General features: G+C 51.0%; 1 long non-coding RNA gene across 1 annotated transcript; it reads left to right on the forward strand.

The window, feature by feature from the left end:
* The first annotated feature begins 613 nt into the window (after positions 1–613).
* Positions 614–4859, forward strand: LOC139178874 (uncharacterized). The gene is made up of 2 exons (XR_011563305.1): positions 614–1278; positions 4623–4859. It is a non-coding gene; the product is annotated as an uncharacterized lncRNA (long non-coding RNA).
* Positions 4860–17699: the final 12840 nt, after the last annotated feature.

Genomic DNA, 17699 nt, shown 5'->3' on the forward strand with positions numbered 1-17699 from the left:
TTGCTCGACCACCCGGGAGGCCCTCCTAAGCGCGATCGGCGACATCGCTTTATTCCTGGCGGGTGCATCCGTCTCGCTGGGTCTAGATAGATAATACAATCTCTCTGCCCACACCCCATTTGCTAGGAGACAGCCTGGGCTTCTGAATTTTTTATGGCCTCACTTAGCTTGGAGGAAATCCAGAGGTCAAAGCCGGAGCAGACGCTCCAGTCACCTTGGCCGTCCGGGCGCGCAGCCTTGCCGAAACGGGCTCACCCACGGGGCCCTAAATTACGGCGATTACACTGCAATTCGCGGCGCGATATTACTTTGATACACTACCTGCTGCAGCCGGCGCTGGGAGGCGTGCATTATTTACCAGGAGGCTGCCCGCGCCGTGCACCAGAGCCGCCAGCGCTCCGCGGGGTCTTTCCCGTCCCCGCAGCCCCGCCCCCGCTCGCCCGGTGCGGGGTCTGGGGTGGGAGCGGAGTGGAGCAGCCACCCTGGCTCCGCGTGACCCTTTCCTGACCGCAGTACAGGCCAGGAGAGGGACCAGTGGCAGCTGGCGATGAGGTTGGGGGTGGGTGGGTGGGGAGAAGTGCCGAGCCTGCGGCTTCTCGTGCTCCGAAAGAAAGAAACCTTTGGTCCCTCTTAGCCGTCCTAGGAGAGCCCTTCTCCGGAGCGTCCAGGGAACCCCCGCCGAGGGCTCGCCCAGAACGCGCAGCTGGCTCCCCGAGGCTGGCTAACTGCAGCGGCAGGATTAACCCTCCTCGGCCAGACTCAGCGATACGGCTGTGCCCGCCAGTGTCGGGGACGCAGGGACAGCAGGCTTCGCCCCTTCCTAGGTCCCTGGAAGCTGAGTCGGCTGCAGCCCAGGCCGGTTTTCATCCTCGCTGAACGCCGGGGTTGGCCCGGGTAGGGACCGGGTTGGGCAGGCGGCCTCCTTCCGGCTCCCCCCATTATGGCTAGGCATCAGCATCTAGATTGCAGGTTTCTTTTGCTTGTATCCAAAGCGGTCCTTAAGGGAGATGGATTTCTGATTGAAATCCAGTCAATTGGCGCCGAGGCTGGCAGGGCGCAGCGTGAGCGCTCTTCTGGGGAAATTGCCCTGGGTCGGGGGTGTGCTTGTTGGCGGGGAAAAGACAGGAGCCGGGAGCCCTGCTCACAGCCCTGCTCTGGAGCCTGTGAACAAGCTCCGGTTGGTTGGTATCTGTGCAAGTCCCCTACAGAGAATCTGCGCTGCCTTTCCAGCTCCTTGGGATTGATGGAGCCGGAAGTCTTCCGTGGGAACCTCCAGAGGTCAGTGCATCCGTTCTCTGGCACCCAGTGTGTGGTTAATGAACCCGAGGAGGGGACCAGAGTTGGTTAACTGGAGGTGTCTGCTCTGTGGGCTGAAGGAGGATAGTCTGCTGTGAGTCCTGGTGGTTGATCTGTCCAGTTGTGGATCAGTGCTAACATCCTAGTTCCTGCTCTCTAGAATTTAGGAGAGGTCATTGTTCCCTGTAGAACATGCCCAGTTTAGGACATAAGTGGTGGAGGGTGGGGAGCTGCCCCCTGCCCTGCGAAGAGTGCCTGGGGTCCTTGTTATCTGCTTCCCCTCCTGGATGGTGACCCCCACTTCCACCCTGGCCTTTCTTTCCCATCAGGAAGCCCTGGGAAGGCGTCTCTGACCCCCACATCTCTCCCCAGCATCCAGAAAGTCCTTAATGTCCATGCTTTAGACTCCAGGTTAAACCTCTCCCTCTTACAGAGATTGACTTAAAATGCAAATTCTCCTGGGTGGGGGAATATACTTTGAATCTCCACTGCCTTCCAGTGGAGGAGTTCACCGGCCCTTCAGGAGCAGCTGGAGGAACTGGATGTGGAAGGGCTCCTGGGAGGAAGCCTGAGGGCTGGGGAAGGTGAAGGGTGACTGGTGCCCATACTCCACAGTTGCTTGGGAGAGAACATGGCTATGAGAGGAAATGTGAAGACTGGAGTAGATTCCAGAAATGTCAGGAGATCATTCTATCTGCTCTTCCCAGGCCGGCAGAGAACATGTAATACATACTGTCTCTGTCCACTTTGGGACCTGAGAGGAACATATTTTTAAAAGGAATCCCAGCTACTGCAGGAACAGGTGGAGCTGTGGGGGCAGCTGAGAGCAGGAGAAAGGGCACTGGCTTTCGAGCTCTAGGGCTTTGCCGCAGCCCTGCCCCTGTGTGGTTTTGTGACTGTGGGCAAGTCACTCCCTGCCCTGACGCTGGTTCCCTGGTGAAGAGTGAGTGGGTCCCAGGGAGCGCTGGGTGAGTCGAGGCCTCGGTGCCCCCTGCAGGTGAGGATAGAACACTACTCTGGTTGGCAAGGAAGACTTATTTTTCTACTTATTTATCTGTTCAGCCGGTCTGTTCCGGGCAGTCTTGCAAGCCTACAACAGCCACCACTGTGTTCATCCTTCTCTGATGCATTTGATTGCCTGATTAATGTATTGAGTGGCTTCTTTGGTTGGAGCTGGTCCCTGTGTCCTCCAGCTTCCCTGGTGGCTCAGACTGTAAAGCATCTGCCTGCAATGCAGGAGACCTGGGTTCGATCCCTGGGTTGGGAAGATCGCCTGGAGAAGGAAATGGCAACCCATTCCAGTACTCTTGCTTGGAAAAATCCCATGGACGAAGGAGCCTGGTGGGCTACAGTCCACCAGGAGTTAAAAAGAATCGGACACGACTGAGCGACTTCACTTCACATCCCTGCGTCCTCCTGCTCATCTCCTCTGGCCCCTCCCTGAGGTTATCAGGAGGAGCCCTGCTGCAGGGTTGGGGGTGGTGAGAGTAGAACCTCCACCATCACTGACTGCCTCTTGGGCTTGGAAAGAATCTTAAAGGCCCCCTGGCCCAGCAGCCACCAGGTGCTTCTGGACCCTCCTCAGAAGTTTCACTTCTCGTCTTAGGAGGCTCACTATTTCTCACTGATTCACTCTTAGAAAGGTCATCCTTTTCTGGAACCAAAGTCCAGTCCCCTGAGTCACCTCCCTTTAATTCTAGCTCTTCTTCTTGGGAATAGCACAGAAGGAGTGGATTCTACAGGATTCATAGGACAGCCCCTCTAGTAGTTCAGGGCGGCTATCTTGTCCATACCACACCCTGTATTCTCAGGGTTAAACCTGCCTGGCCTCCTCACACTGCCACTTCCAAGTCCCTTCACAATCTTAGCTCTGACTAGATTTGATGACACTTCCAGCCTGGTGGCAGAGCCCCTGGTCTTCAGGGAGCTTCCAGTCTGGGAGATAGTCTTCTTACAACCCCAACAATGAATAACAAATTTGCATAGATAATTTGAGACTGTTGGATTTCCAACTGGTGTGGCTGTTGGTCTAGAAATTTCCTCAGCGGTGAATGGGTTTAGTCATTGGCCAGGGAGAAGAATTTTCCAATTCCCCCTGAAAAACTGTTCTGCCTTTCTCCAAGTGCTCCCACTGTCCCCTGGGAGGGATAAAGAAACTGGGGGAGAGAATGCTCTTCAATTCTCCCCTCCCTCATACAGCCATCAGGGTGGGGTGGGGACCCCACTGGCTTTGGTGCCACAAAGATTTGGAGTCAGTGGGCCTGGGACCTTGGAAAAACCTCCTCAGCATCTGAGATGCCAGTGTTCCACTATTTTTCCTGATTCCTAGAAGATGTTCCTGGAGGGGCCGGTCTGCCCCAGCACAGAGTGGGCCCTCCGTGTGGACTCCTCCTCCACCCGCCTGCAGCTCTTAATTTATTATTAACTCTGGAACTGACTTTGAAATTATGGGGGAGCATGTTGTTTCTTTCCTTGGCATCTCTTATGGTCCCCGAGGGGAGGCGAGCTGAGAGCGCCAGATACACAAATATGCTGTGAAAACCCTGTGGATTTGTGGTTCTAGCAAGGGGAAGGAAATTAGCTGTAATAAGCCGCTGCCGCCTCACTCGAAAGCCGTCACCGCAGACCCTCAGAGGGGCCCCTGGCCCCCTTCCTCTGTCCCCTTCACTTCCCGGCCACCTGTCTGGAGACCTCGGTCTTCAGGTTCCCCCTGCAGGACAGCAACCTCCCCCCAGCCCAGTCCCACGACATCACTGATGGGGATTATCAGTATCCCCGGGGCCTGTGGGGAGAAGGAGGCGAGGCCACGGGCACACAAAGAAAGCGGTCCCTGGCCTCTCCCTGAGCGATTAGCTTGAATGGTGGTAGGACAAGCGGGTGGTAGTCAATTTTCATTCTCCTAGAATTACTGGAAGGGAGAGGGTTATTTGGAAGTTTCTGAGAAGTAAAAGGGATTCATTGGCCCCCACATAAAAGGATCAGTAGGCGTCTGGCCTTTCCTTTTTCCTCTCCCAAGTAGAACCAAGGGCTAAAACTCATAAGTGACTACCCCGCAGTGGCAGCTTCACTTAGGCAGAAAATAGACCCCAACTGTGGCTGGGATGATGGAGGGAGCTGGTCCTGGCCCTCAGCTGGCTAACCAGTTGGCCCACCGTGATCTGGGCTCTGCCTTCCTCTCTGGCTTGTGGTGCAAAGGACAGGACTGAGTCATGTGGCAGATGTTATGTTCATGGCACTGAGCAGGTTAGGTTCACCTGCTAATTTGCTGTGTGACCACTGATGAGTCACCTGACCTCTCTGGGCTTCTCTTTTTTCATGTATAAAAGAAGAACATTGGTGAGATGAGCATGGCATTCCTGGGATGCAGAAGTAATCACGGTGGATCACACTGCGACTCAAACATACTTTCTGCTGGGCCCACCAGCCAAAGTGCTGTCTGCTGAAGCTTCACACTGATCCTGTAAAAGGAGAATTTTACATCCAACGGGACAGTCATGATTTTTCACTACTAATGGCTATCTTTGTGATTTAAAACCTTGTCAATAAAATTTGATTTCTAGCAATATTGTTGTATCTTTTTACTTTAACATTTACTAAGATTTTTTTTCCCCCTCTTGGAGATACAGCCAGATGTAAGGGTGATGAGTGTAGCTCAGGATACTGACCTCTTACTTGACTATGAACCTTGGCTCTGTCACTTACCAGCTATGTGACTTTCAGCATGATCCTAACCACTCTGTGCTTCAGTTTCCTCATCTATAAGGAGGAGAACATGATATATCATAAGTTTGTGATCTGAAGGGCTTAGAACAGTGTCTGGAGCATAATAAAGGCATATTCAATAAATATTGGGGATTATAATTGCAATGCAGAGTGCCTTTAAACATTTCTCAGGAAAGGTGTGCTCTTTGTTTTCATCATGCTGGGTTCTGAATCTTTGCTGTAGTGATCAGTTTCTAAGAAACACAACTTCTAAAATCCTGAGAAGAACTGATTTTTAAGGTATGCTTCCAGCGAGAGTGTTGGGTGGTGGGGGGTGTGTTCCCGGTTAACAGAATATCCTGGTTAACTGATAGGAGCTGTTCCTTTTAGTTTCATTCCCTTTGTAGTTGAAAAATTTATCTGAAATGCACAGACCTCTTTCCTTGCTTTAGCCAGCAGGGTAATTAATAACCCGTTCTGTGGAGGCCTCGAGGTATTGTTGGTAAGAGTCCTGGATAGGCTGGGGGAAGGCTGGCAAGTCTGTTCTGCCTCCACCCCTGGTTTCCGCATCTGTAAAACTGGGGGGCAGGGAATGAGGCCTGGAGGGAGCCTGGGCTTTCCCTTCTCACAAGGAGATATCAAGTGGGATGGGGTTCCAAGAGAACTTTGTAAACTCTAAAGCTCTGGGTATGCAAAAGTATGTCTCATTTTCTCCAGGCTGACTCTGCTCCCTGGGAACCCATTTCTGAGACAAGAAGTCACCCCATCCAAGGCTTCTCTAGTGGAGGCCCAGGAGATGGCGTAAGGGTGCTGGGCCGGGGACTTCACACCAAGAAACAGGATGTTGTTTTGCTCCTTTTTTGTGTTCTTTTCTGATCTTGCTTTGTGCTCAGTCCCTTCAGCCGTGTCTCTTTGCGGCCCTATGGACTGCAGCCCACCAGGCTTCTCTGTCCATGGGATTCTCCAGACAAGAGTACTGGAGTGGGTTGCCATTCCCTCCTCCAAGGGATCTTCCCAACCCAGGGATCAAACCTGCGTCTCCTGTGCCTCCTACCTTGCAGGCGAGTTCTTTATCACCAAGCCACTGGGGAAGCCCAATCTTGCTTTTCCTAAGTAAAAATAAAAATCCAGTTAATGAACAATCTCGTGAACAGAGACTTTACAGGCTGGATGTATGTGTTAAAACATGAAATGCATGTATGTGGCATTCCCTCCAGGCCCAACCTTGACCAAGGTTTCCAGGGTTCATCCTTATGTCTGGCCAACATCACATGCTTTACTAATGTAGTTGTTCATTCATTGGACAAGAATTTATGGAGAACCAATCAATGATGTTCTAGGTGCTGGGGAGATAGCCATGAATAAGACTGACAAGGTCTGTGCCCTTGTGGACCAAACACCCAGATGAGGAGAGACTGATAATACACAGAGAGATATAAGAAGGAGGAGTTTAGGTTGTGAAGAGTGCTGTGAGGTAGGTAAGTCATGCAGATGTGATGGGGAGTTACCTGGGGGCTAGGTCACTTCTTCAGGTCAGGACAGATTCTGAATGGGCAACTTACGTAACAGAGATTGTCCTAAATTCTTTCTCTTTAATAGAAACACACTACCATACATATGAATGATGGTAGTTAACAATGGCTGAGCTCTTGCTGGTGCCACACCTCTTCTGAATGGGCTGCAAGAATCATCTAATCCCTCCAACAGCCCCATGAGGAAGGTATTGCCATCCTGTCTTTACGGATGAGGAAACTGAGGCACAGAGAGGTTAAGTAACTTTCCCAACATCACACAACTAAGAATGAGTGAAACCAGCATTTGAGAGTCCTAATGGATTTATGAATATTGTTGTTCTTGGGGGGGCTACAGTATAAGCATTTGAACTGTCACTGGAATAGTTACACTCCATTAAGTATTCTTCATTCAATTTGACCCATTTTCGAAATGCATTTGGTAATTTGTAGGTTTTATTTCATTTTAGTGAAGAGGGCTTCTCTTGGGAATTAATTGGAAGGCTGGTGGTTCAGAGAGGTTTGTAGTTTCTAGAGTGGCAGAGAAATCATGAAGCTGTGGCGTAGGAAAGCTTCAAAGGCTGCGGAGACCATCTGGCCCAGGTCACTTATCATGTAGACCAAGAAAGCGCGTCTGGAGAGATTACGACACATACACCTCACACGCTGCACATACTCAACACACACCCCCCCCCACACTTCAGGTCCTCCCTCCAGCCTCCCACACAATCCGAGGAGCATGTCAGATTCTATTAAGAGTAACCCAGTGCAGCATTCAAACACAGTTTCAGTCTATTTATCCAGGGAAACACGGCTTTGGAGGCAGCAAACATGCCCATTTGTTACTATTTGCAAAGATGGTGTACACCAAATATGGGCTTTCTGTAAACAAATTAAAAAGTAATAAAGTGGCCCCATCTGCATACTAGAGCGCTGTGCTTCCATTTTAATGAAGCTTGCTCCCGCAAAGCCGTTTTGATGGTTTGTCAAACAAGCTGAAGCCCTTGGCTGAACATGGAGCTGTGCTCCTTCCTTCAGCCCTTCTTCCCTCCAGTGTGTCTGAGGCACCCGGGATGGGGTGGCTGAGGAGCTGGGCTGGGGTCCTGGACCATCTGCTATGCTCAGGAGACCGGACAGGTGCCAACAATACTGTTTAATAGCGAGGTACGAGGTCACAGACAGTCCACACAAGTCACACAAACAGTAACAGTAGTAATAATATTTCATCAGCGTTTGCCGAATGTCAGGGGGCTGGAGATCTTCTGTCCTCTCCTCCCAATCCACCCTCTGCCCTGTGCCCTGGTGCCTCCCTCTGCGGACTGCATCACAGGGCTCCTTGTGAAGTGAACCCTGGTTGGCATTGCCCAAGGGAGGGGGTTGAGGTAGGTATCTCGGGGTGCAGCGGCTGCCTCCTCAGTACCCGTGGCACCTGTCTCAGCCCCTCTCCTATTGCAGAGTTCTACCTCTGGGCTCTTGCTTCTTCTCTGTGCCCCTCTAGGCCGATGGGTGCTAACAGCGCCCCAGTGTTTCTAGCCCTGGGGTTCTCTACACTCCCTCCTTGATGCCTTCCTTAACTCTACCCACCTCTCTGCAAACACCCCCTTTGGTAAACTCTCCTCAGTGGTTTGAATAAACCATCTGTTTCCTGCCAAGACCCAGATGAACACAAATCACCTGAATTAAGCCTTTACAGACAGACACTCCATCCTCCCAGAACAGCTCTGTGAGGTAGAGGCTGTGATTAGTTCCATTTACAGATGAGGAAACTGTGATTCAACTTGCTCAAGGCCAAAAAGCTGGCAGAATTTGAATCCAGACTACCCATCAACAGAGATAAACTCTTAATCATCACCTCACCTGCTGTAGAGGAAGACTGATGCCAGTCCTGTGTACCTTTGGGCACCTCCAGAAAGGGGACTGGCCCACCTGTCATTAAATCTTTTATTTACAAACATTTATGGAGCACCTGAGCACCAAGCACCAAAGAAATGATGCTTTTGAACTATGGTGCTGGAGAAGACTCTTGAGAGTCCCCTGGACTGCAACAACATCAAACCAGTCCATCCTAAAGGAAATCAACCCCGAATATCCATTGGAAGGACTGATGCTGAAGTTGAAGCTCCAGTACTTTGGCCACCTCATGTGAAGAGCCAACTCAGTGGAAAAGACCCTGATGCTGGGAAAGATTGAAGGCAGGAGGAGAAGAGGACGACAGAGGATGAGATGGTTGGATGGCATCACCGACTCAATGGACACGAGTTTGAGCAAACTCTGGGAGATGGTGAAGGACAGGGAAGCCTGGTGTGTTGCAGTCCATGAGGTCGCAAAGAGTCAGACATGACTTAGTGACCGAACAACAACATGGAGCCCCTGCTGTGTGCCAGGCCCAGCACTGGGCACCAGGATGTAGTGCCCAGTTCATCTTCTCTATGGAGGAGACCACAGCCTGCTCCTTTGGTTCTCAACCACAGCAGCATGTCAGCACCACCTGGAGAGTTAAATGGAATCAATACCCTGCCGCCCCACCCACAGCCAATTAAATCAGAATTCCTTGGTGGTGGAGCCAAAGCATTAGTGTTTTAGAAAACTCACTAGTGAGTCTACTAGTGGACCAGACCCATGGGCGCACTTGAGTGCCACAGTGGGTCAGAGCAGGTTGAGAGAATTTGCAGCTGAGCTGGTTGGCGATGTGGAGAGTTTGGAAAGATGGAAGCTGGTAGATGTGAGCCTTCTAGGCTGGGGAATAACTGGCCAGAGTGTTGGCGATTATTCATTCAATAAGCACTAGTTGAAACTCAATTTCAAGCAGTCAGTGTAGTTCATATGCAGAGATGGACCTGCCGGCTCTCACAGCTTGGGAGCTTCCCTCTGGGGTTTGGGATAAGGCTGGGCAGTGGGGAGCCATCCACGCTCCTCTGTGCTCTTGAAGCTGGAGACAGGCCTGTGAAAGCTGCTGCCTGAGCCTAAGGCCAGACCTGGAAAGAGGCTGTGGCCTGGACAGAACCTCCTTCAGGCTCCACTGCCCAAACCCCGACTCTGGATCTCAACAGGTCTTTCCACTGCTTGCCAGGACTTTAATTATCTATCTTGCTGTCCACCCACCCAGACAGGATGAAGGGAAATTTTGAAGTGTAACAGCCAGCATTCCCTCCCTAGAGCAGACACGAAGCCTAAGTCTTGTTCCAGGAGAGAAGTGAGGTGCCACCCAGGAAGGAGACTGAGAGGGGAGACACAGCCCTGCCTCAGGGAGCCCCAGTCTGGGGGGAGACACAGTCCTGTCCTCAGGGAGCCCCAGTCTGAGGGGAGACACAGTCCTGTCTTCAGGGAGCCCCAGTCTGAGGGGAGACACAGCCCTGCCTCAGGAAGCCCCAGACTGAGAGGAGACACAGCCCTGCCTCAGGGAGCCCCAGTCTGAGGGGAAACACAGTTCTGTCCTCAGGGAGCCCCAGTCTAGGGGGAGACACAGCCCTGCCTCAGGGAGCCCCAGTCTGGCGGGAGACACAGCCCTGCCTCAGGAAGCCCCAGTCTGAGGGGAGACACAACCCTGCCCTCAGGGAGCCCCAGTCTGAGGGGAAACACAGTTCTGTCCTCAGGGAGCCCCAGTCTAGGGGGAGACACAGCCCTGCCTCAGGGAGCCCCAGTCTGAGGGGAGACACAACCCTGCCTCAGGGAGCCCCAGTCTGAGGGGAGACACAGCCCTGCCCTGAGGGAGCCCCAGTCTGAGGGGAGACACAGCCCTGCCCTGAGGGAGCCCCAGTCTGAGGGGAGACACATCCCTGACTCAGGGAGCCCCAGACTGAGAGGAGATACAGTCCTGTTCTCAGGGAGCCCCAGACTGAGAGGAGACACAGCTCTGCCTCAGGGAGCCCCAGTCTGAAGGGAAACACAGTTCTGTCCTCAGGGAGCCCCAGTCTAGGGGGAGACACAGCCCTGCCCTCAGGGAGCCCCAAACTGAAGGGAACCACAGTCCTGTCCTCAGGGAGCCCCAGTCTGAGGGGAGACACAACCCCGCCCTTAGGGAGCGCCAGTCTGAGGGGAGAGAAGACTCACCATTTCTTCAGAGCTGGAAGTCTGAGTGGGGAAATAACCATAAGGAGTGAGACTCACCCCCATGTATGGTTAGGACCAGATGCTCTCTGATCAGGAGCCCTGCTGGGATACTCCTGAAGTGAACAGAGACTTCTGGTTTCCACTCAACACTCCACTGTCCCCAGCAGCAGTGACCACCCCGTCCTGATAAAGGCCTAGGCCAACCCATCCAGAAGGCAGAGACCCTAAAGGAACAGTGGTGGCCTGAGGCCAGCCTCATGAGGGAAAGATGCCCAGCAGCAGGTGACTTCTCTGTGTCTGTTTCTCTCTCAGGAGGGCAGCAGAATGGGAAACAGGTGAAGAATGAAGGAGGATAATGTGGGAGCCGGGATTCCCAGGTGACTCAGAGGTAAAGAATCTGCCTGCCTGTACAGGAGCCTTAGGAGACACGGGTTTGATCCCTGGGTGGGGAAGATTCCCTGAGGGAGGAAATGGCAACCCACTCCAGGATTCTTGCCTGGAGAATCCCCATGGACAGAGGAGCCTGGCGGGCTACAGTTCATGGAGTCACAAAGAATTGGACATGACTGAGCGACCGAGCACAAACGAAGGTGGGAGCCGAGCTGGGCAGCCTCAGCCCAGACTTCCTCTTCCAGAAAGCTCCCCAACCCCCAAGACTTCTGCTGCGGCTCCTTCCAGACACCCTCTGCCCCTCCCCTTCACCGCCATGTAGTCCTTCTGCCTCATTTTTGATATCTACACCGCCCGCCCCACCAGGGCCCACAACGACACCAGAAGGACCAGCAGCTCGTAGTGACAACTGACATTTACCATATGCCTGGGATTGTTTGAAATCAGTCTCTATTATTATGTAATGCTCACAACAGCATTAAAAGATGGTTTCTGCTATTATCTCTGGTTTATAGATGAGGAAGCAGATGCACAGAGAGGGTAAGCCATTTGTCCAAGGTTGCGTAGCCTGTAAGCACTCAAGGTTGGACCCTGGCAGTCTCTGCTCTTGCTGGCTCAGCCTTGTGCCTCCTGGTAAAGCATGTGGATTAACGAGGGGTAGATGTGAGACAAAAGCTTTGGTAGATGGAGTTGAAGGAAGCAGGCCTCCATTTGTAGCTGCGTGGATGGACCTAGAGAGTGTCGTATTGAATGAAGTCAGGCAGAGAAAGAGAAATATGGCATCCCTTTTATGTGGAATCTAAAAAATAAAAACAACCATGAACCTACAAAACAGAAAGAGACTCACACACTTAGAAAACGAATTTATCATTGCTGCGGGGTTGTGGGGGGAAGGGATAGTTAGGGAGTTTGGGAAGGTCATGTACACATCGCTGTATTTGAAATGGATACCAACAAGGGCCTATTGTGTAGCACATGGAACTCTCCTCAGTGTTACCCACCAACCTGGATGGGAGCAGGGTTTGGGGGAGAATAAATACATGTGTATGTATGGCTGAGGCCCTTGGCTATTCACTTGAGACTACCACACCATTGTTAATTGGCTATACCCCAATACACAATGTTTTTGGTGTTGAAAAAAATAAAAAATTTAAAAAAAAAGATAAATTAAAAGGAAGCAGGCCTCTTCTCTGTGCCCCTTTGGCTGTCTGTTGCTGGGAAGGATTGATTTTAAGCTGGAACTAATTCAGATTCTGTTTCCCCTCCTCCCTCTGAGAGGCTGAGGTTTGGGGCTTGAGGCCCTGCTGGCCTGGTGTAGATGAGGAGCGGGGAGGGTCATAAATTAACCGCCCTCCGAGACTGGCAGGTCCACCCAGCCCTGCACAGATGGCAGCCCAGGGCGGGGGCAAGAAACTCTATAAGGAGCTCCGGATTGGCTGTATCTGGGGCCAGGGTCGGCTTCCTCTCTGCTCTCCTGCTGGAGAGGAAGGTGAGTCAAGGGTGGGCTTCCAGGTGGTCCAGGTTGGGCCAGGGGGAGTGGATCGGGCAGCCTCTAGGCTGTGTATGCTGCCCTTGCCAGAGGAATCACCCATGGTTAAGTCTGTAGGAGTTTAAATTACCACTGACTCAGGCCCTCCCACGGAAAAGGCGATGGCACCCCACTCCAGTACTCTTGTCTGGAAAATCCCATGGACGGAGGAGCCTGATAGGCTGCAGTCCATCGGGTCGCTAAGATTCGGATACGACTGAGCGACTTCACTTTCACTTTTCACTTTCCTGCATTGGAGAAGGAAATGGCAACCCACTCCAGTGTTCTTGCCTGGAGAATCCCAGGGACGGGGGAGCCTGGTGGGCTTCCGTCTATGGGGTTGCACAGAGTCGGACACGACTGAAGCGACTTAGCAGTAGCAGCAGGCCCTCCCTGGGGCTGGGATGTGTGCCTTAGCTCATTCAGTCCTCAAATCAGCCCTGTGTAGTGGGGATCGCTGTTTCTCTATAGGTTCAGAGAGGCTGAGTTGCACGCCCAATGTCACACAGCCTCTGCAAACTGCAGAGCCAGGGTCCTTGACCACTAAGTATGTATCTTGCGGCCAGCCCACACAGCTGCGCCTGAGCCTCAGTTTCTTCTCTGGTCTCCAGCCCCCAGGGGAAACAGAGCCCTACCTGGAACTCTGGCCTCTGAGCCTGGGGTCCTGACCCTTTTCACCCCCTTGGGCCCCTTGCTCCCTTTCCTGCTCCCCCAGAGGATCCACTGCAGGGATTAAATGATGCTCACGCCTGAGTATCCAGATGCCTGAGACAGAACTCAGCATGGTGGTTCAGAGCGTGGATCCTCGACGATTTCGGCACTGCTGCGTGGTCCTGGACATGTTATCTAGCTTTGCTGGGCGTCAGTTGCCACACTTGCTAAGTGGGGGTGAAAGTCTCCAGTTGGGTGGCCTAGGAATCTGAACGTGTAACTCTCCAGGTGGATCTGATATCCGCTAAAATCCGACACCTCTGCAGGGAGAGGGGAAGGCTGGGCATGTAAATTGTTTGGATGGATCTCAGTCACAGCAGATCAGATCTGCTAACCCTGTGATTCTCTGGCCTCTCCCACTTTCACACTGAAATCTTGCTGAGGCCATCTCTAGTGACCCTGCCTCCCCTCACTGCAGTGCCAGTCTTTGAGTTATGCTTCCCATAATCACCCAAGTCCTCCTGTATGACAAGGAGCCTCAGGTATCTCCATTGCAACGTTGAGTCTCTCTCCGTAGAAGCAAATTAAATGGTTCCCTCTGATAAGGCTTTAGGGGAATCAGTGGACATGTGTGAGAGTGTGTGCGTGCTCCCACATGTCTGTGTGTGTATCACTCTGTGTGTGTGTGTCTGCGTATGTTTCTGGATACATGTGTACACACACTCTCAGAAGCAGCATCTTTCTGGTTATGAAAGGCCTTGGGCTTGTGTTTTCTGTCTGAATGGTGGCAGCTGCCCTTCAGAGTTCAGATCAGCTCAGTTTCCCAGCACCTCACTCCCCAGGGGCCTGAAGACCCAGCTTCTGGCCTCTGTGCCCTCTGGAGCTGAGACTGCTGTTCTTTAACTATTTCTTGCCTGAAGTCCAGGGCAGCATCTTCCATTATTAACTGCCTAACAGGCCAGCACAGAGCCACAGGCTGAGGCAGCAGAACTGAGAGCCTCTGGAGGTCACCTAGGCTGAGTGCCTGGGAGAGAAGTGTAAGGGCCATAAAGTCCACTTTGAGATCTGTCCGCTGACTGTGTGGCTGGCTAATAGCTCTGAGCTTCAGGGTCATCACCTTTACAATGGGGACAATAATAACTATGTTATGAGGTTGTTAGGAGGATATGAAAGGTCAAGAGCCCAAGGTCTAGTTGAAGAGACAGACTCATGATCAGATTATAATATGGTAAGAGCCAAACTGGAGGCCTAGGTGGTAAAGAATCCTCTTACAATGTGGGAGACCTGAGTTTGATCCCTGGGTTGGAAAGATCGCCTGGAGAAGGGAATGGCTACCCACTCCAATGTTCTTGTCTGGAAAATTCCATGTACATAGGAGCCTGACGGGTTACAGGTCCATGGGGTGCAGAGTTGTACAGGACTGAGCGACTAACACTAACATTTTTTTTAAAGAGCCAAATTGGTCTTAATAATAATAGCAGCATTTAGTGAGGTCTTACTGAGTGTCACAGGCTGGGCTAAGTAAACACTTTACAAGCCTTGTTTAATCCCCACACCATTCCCATGAGGTGGTTTCTGTCATTACACCCATTTCACAGATGAAGACACTGAAGCCCAGAGAGGTAACTTGCCCAAGCTCACACAGCCAGCAAGAGGCAGAACTGGGATTTGAACCCAGGCAGTCAACTTTTGCATAAGGAAGGACAGAGGAAGGTGGAACAGTTCTGCCTAGATAAGTGAGGATGGAGGACAGCAAAGGTCAGGAAGCTCATTCTGGTCTCTGTGATTGTGATGAGGGGTAGACATGTCCCCCGAAGGACCAGGACGAGGAGCAAAGGCCCTGCTGAATCTGACTCATCTTCCCACCTGGGACCAAGTTTGGTGGAGAGTCACAGCCCTGAGGCCTGGTGAGGTGGGCTGTCTTCTGTCATCAGGGTGGGAGTTCCAGCCCCAAGCATCTCTCTTTGCTGAGGGTAATAAACCCACCTCCTTATCTGCCTGCAAAGAGGTCCTTTTGTTACTCCTCTGTTCTCCCGTCACCATAGCGCCAATAAGCTGCATCTTTATGGCCGACAGCAGTCACATTGAGCTGGTTAGGGATGCTCCCTTGCCTGATATTTGCCCAGCATGTAAGAGGAGGCGTGGGTCCCATTCCCACTCCTCCACTGCAGAGCTGAGAGCTTCTTTCTTTTTTAATAGTTCTGCTCCAGGAGCTGAGTCCCCTAATCTCTTTTCCAATCTTTGGTTACAACACTTTATTGATCTATTGCCATATGGTGTGTACAAGGTCTCCTGACCCCTGTGAGTCTTGACTGTGATGAAGAACTCCTGGAAGTACCGACTAGACTGGAGGTGGGAGTTGGGCACTGACACTTATCATGTGCCTGGCCCACTGTGTGCTGGCCACTGGGATACGCAGTGGACATCGAATCCTTCCGAGTGACATCCCTAAGAGGTGCATGACCTTGGGCAAGTTGCTTGATCCCCATGGGCCTCAGTTATCTCACCTATAAATTGGGGATAATAATAGGACTCTATGAAGACCTGCAACACCTTCTAGCTGCTGCTGAGTCACTTCAGTCATGTCTGACTCCTTGCAACCCTATGGACTGTAGCCCACCAGGCTCCTCTGTCCATGAGATTCTCCAGGCAAGAATACTGGAGTGGGTTGCCATTTCCTTCTCCAGGGGATCTACCCAACCCAGGAATTGAACTCACTTCCCACATCTCTTATTCTTTTGCATTGGCAGGTGGCTTCTTTACAACTAGTGCCACTTGGGAAGTCCAACATCTTCTGAAACAAATACCAAAAAAAGATATCCTTTTCATCAAAGGAGATTGGAATGCAAAAGTAGGAAGTCGAGAGATACTTAGAATAACAGGCAAGTTTGGCCTTGGAGTGCAAAATGAAACAGGTCAAAGGCTAACAAAGTTTTGTCAAGAAAACACTCAAATACCCTTTTCCAACAACCCAAGAGATAACTTTGCACATTGACATCACCAGATGGTTAATAGCAAAATCAGATTGATTATGTTCTTTTTGACTGAAGATGGAAAAGCTCTGTACAGTCAGTAAAAACAAGACCTGGAGCTGACTCTGGCTCAGATTATGAGCTCCTTATTGCAAAATTCAGACTTAAATTAAGAAAGAGGGAATACCACTAGGCCATTCAGGTATGACCTGAATCAAATCTATTATGATTATACGGTGGCGGTGATGAATAGATTCAAGGGATTAGATCTGGTAGACAGAAAGCATGAAGAACTATGGACAGAACAGGAGGCAGTGACCAAAACCATCCCAAAGAAAGAGAAATGCAAGAAGGCAAAGTGGCTGTCTCAAGAGGCTTTACAAATAGCTGAGGAAAAAAGAAAAGTGAAAGGCAAAGGGAGAAAGGGAAAGATATACTCAGTTGAATACAGAGTTCCAGAGAATAGTGAGGAGAGATAAGGAGGCCTTCTAAAATGAACAATGGAAAGAAATAGAGGAAAACAACAGAATGGGAAAGACTAGATCTCTTCAAGAAAAGTGGAGATATCAAGGGAACATTTCATGCAAGGACGGGCACAATAAGGGACAGAAACAGTAAAGCCTAACAGAAGCAGAAGAGATTAAGAAGTGGCAAGAATACACAGAAGAAATACACAAAAAAGATCTTAATGACCCAGATAACCACGATGGTGTGGTCACTTACCTGGAGCGGGATATCCTGGAGTGTGAAGTCAAGTGAGTCTTAGGAAGCATTACTACGAACAAAGCTAGTGGAGGTGATGGAATTCCAGCTGAGCTATTTAAAATCCTAAAAGATGATGCTGTTAAAGTGCTGCACTCAATATGTCAGCAAATTTGGAAAGTTCAGCAATGGCCACAGGACTGGAAAAGGTCAGTTTTCATTCCAATCCCAAAGAAGGGCAATGCCAAAAAATATTCAAACTACTATACAGTTCAGTTCAGTTTAGTCGCTCAATTGTGTCCGACTCTTTGCGACCCCATGAATCGCAGCACACCAGGCCTCCCTGTCCATCACCAACTCCTGGAGTTCACTCAAACTCACGTCCATTGAGTCGGTGACGCCATCCAGCCATCTCATCCTCTGTCATCCCCTTCTCCTCCTGCCCCCAATCCCTCCCAGCATCAGAGTCTTTTCCAATGAGTCAACTCTTCACGTGAGGTGGCCAAAGTATTGGAGTTTCAACTTCAACATCAGTCCTTCCAATGAACACCCAGGACTGATCTCCTTTAGAATGGACTGGTTGGATCTCCTTGCAGTCCAAGGGACTCTCAAGAGTCTTCTCCAGCACCACAGTTCAAAAGCATCAATTCTTCAGCACTCAGCTTTTTTCACAGTCCAACTCTCACATCCATACATGACCACTGGAAAAACCATAGCCTTGACTAGATGGACCTTTGTTGGCAAAGTAATGTCTCTGCTTTTTTTTTTTTAATTTAAATTTATTTACTTTAATTGGAGGCTAATTACTTTACAATATTGTATTGGTTCTGCCAGACATCAACATGAATCTGCCACGGGCGTACACGTGTTCCCCATCCTGAACCCCCTTCCCACCTC

This window comes from Bos indicus, chromosome 23 (genome assembly GCF_029378745.1).
Source record: "Bos indicus isolate NIAB-ARS_2022 breed Sahiwal x Tharparkar chromosome 23, NIAB-ARS_B.indTharparkar_mat_pri_1.0, whole genome shotgun sequence".
Classification (NCBI taxonomy): domain Eukaryota; kingdom Metazoa; phylum Chordata; class Mammalia; order Artiodactyla; family Bovidae; genus Bos; species Bos indicus.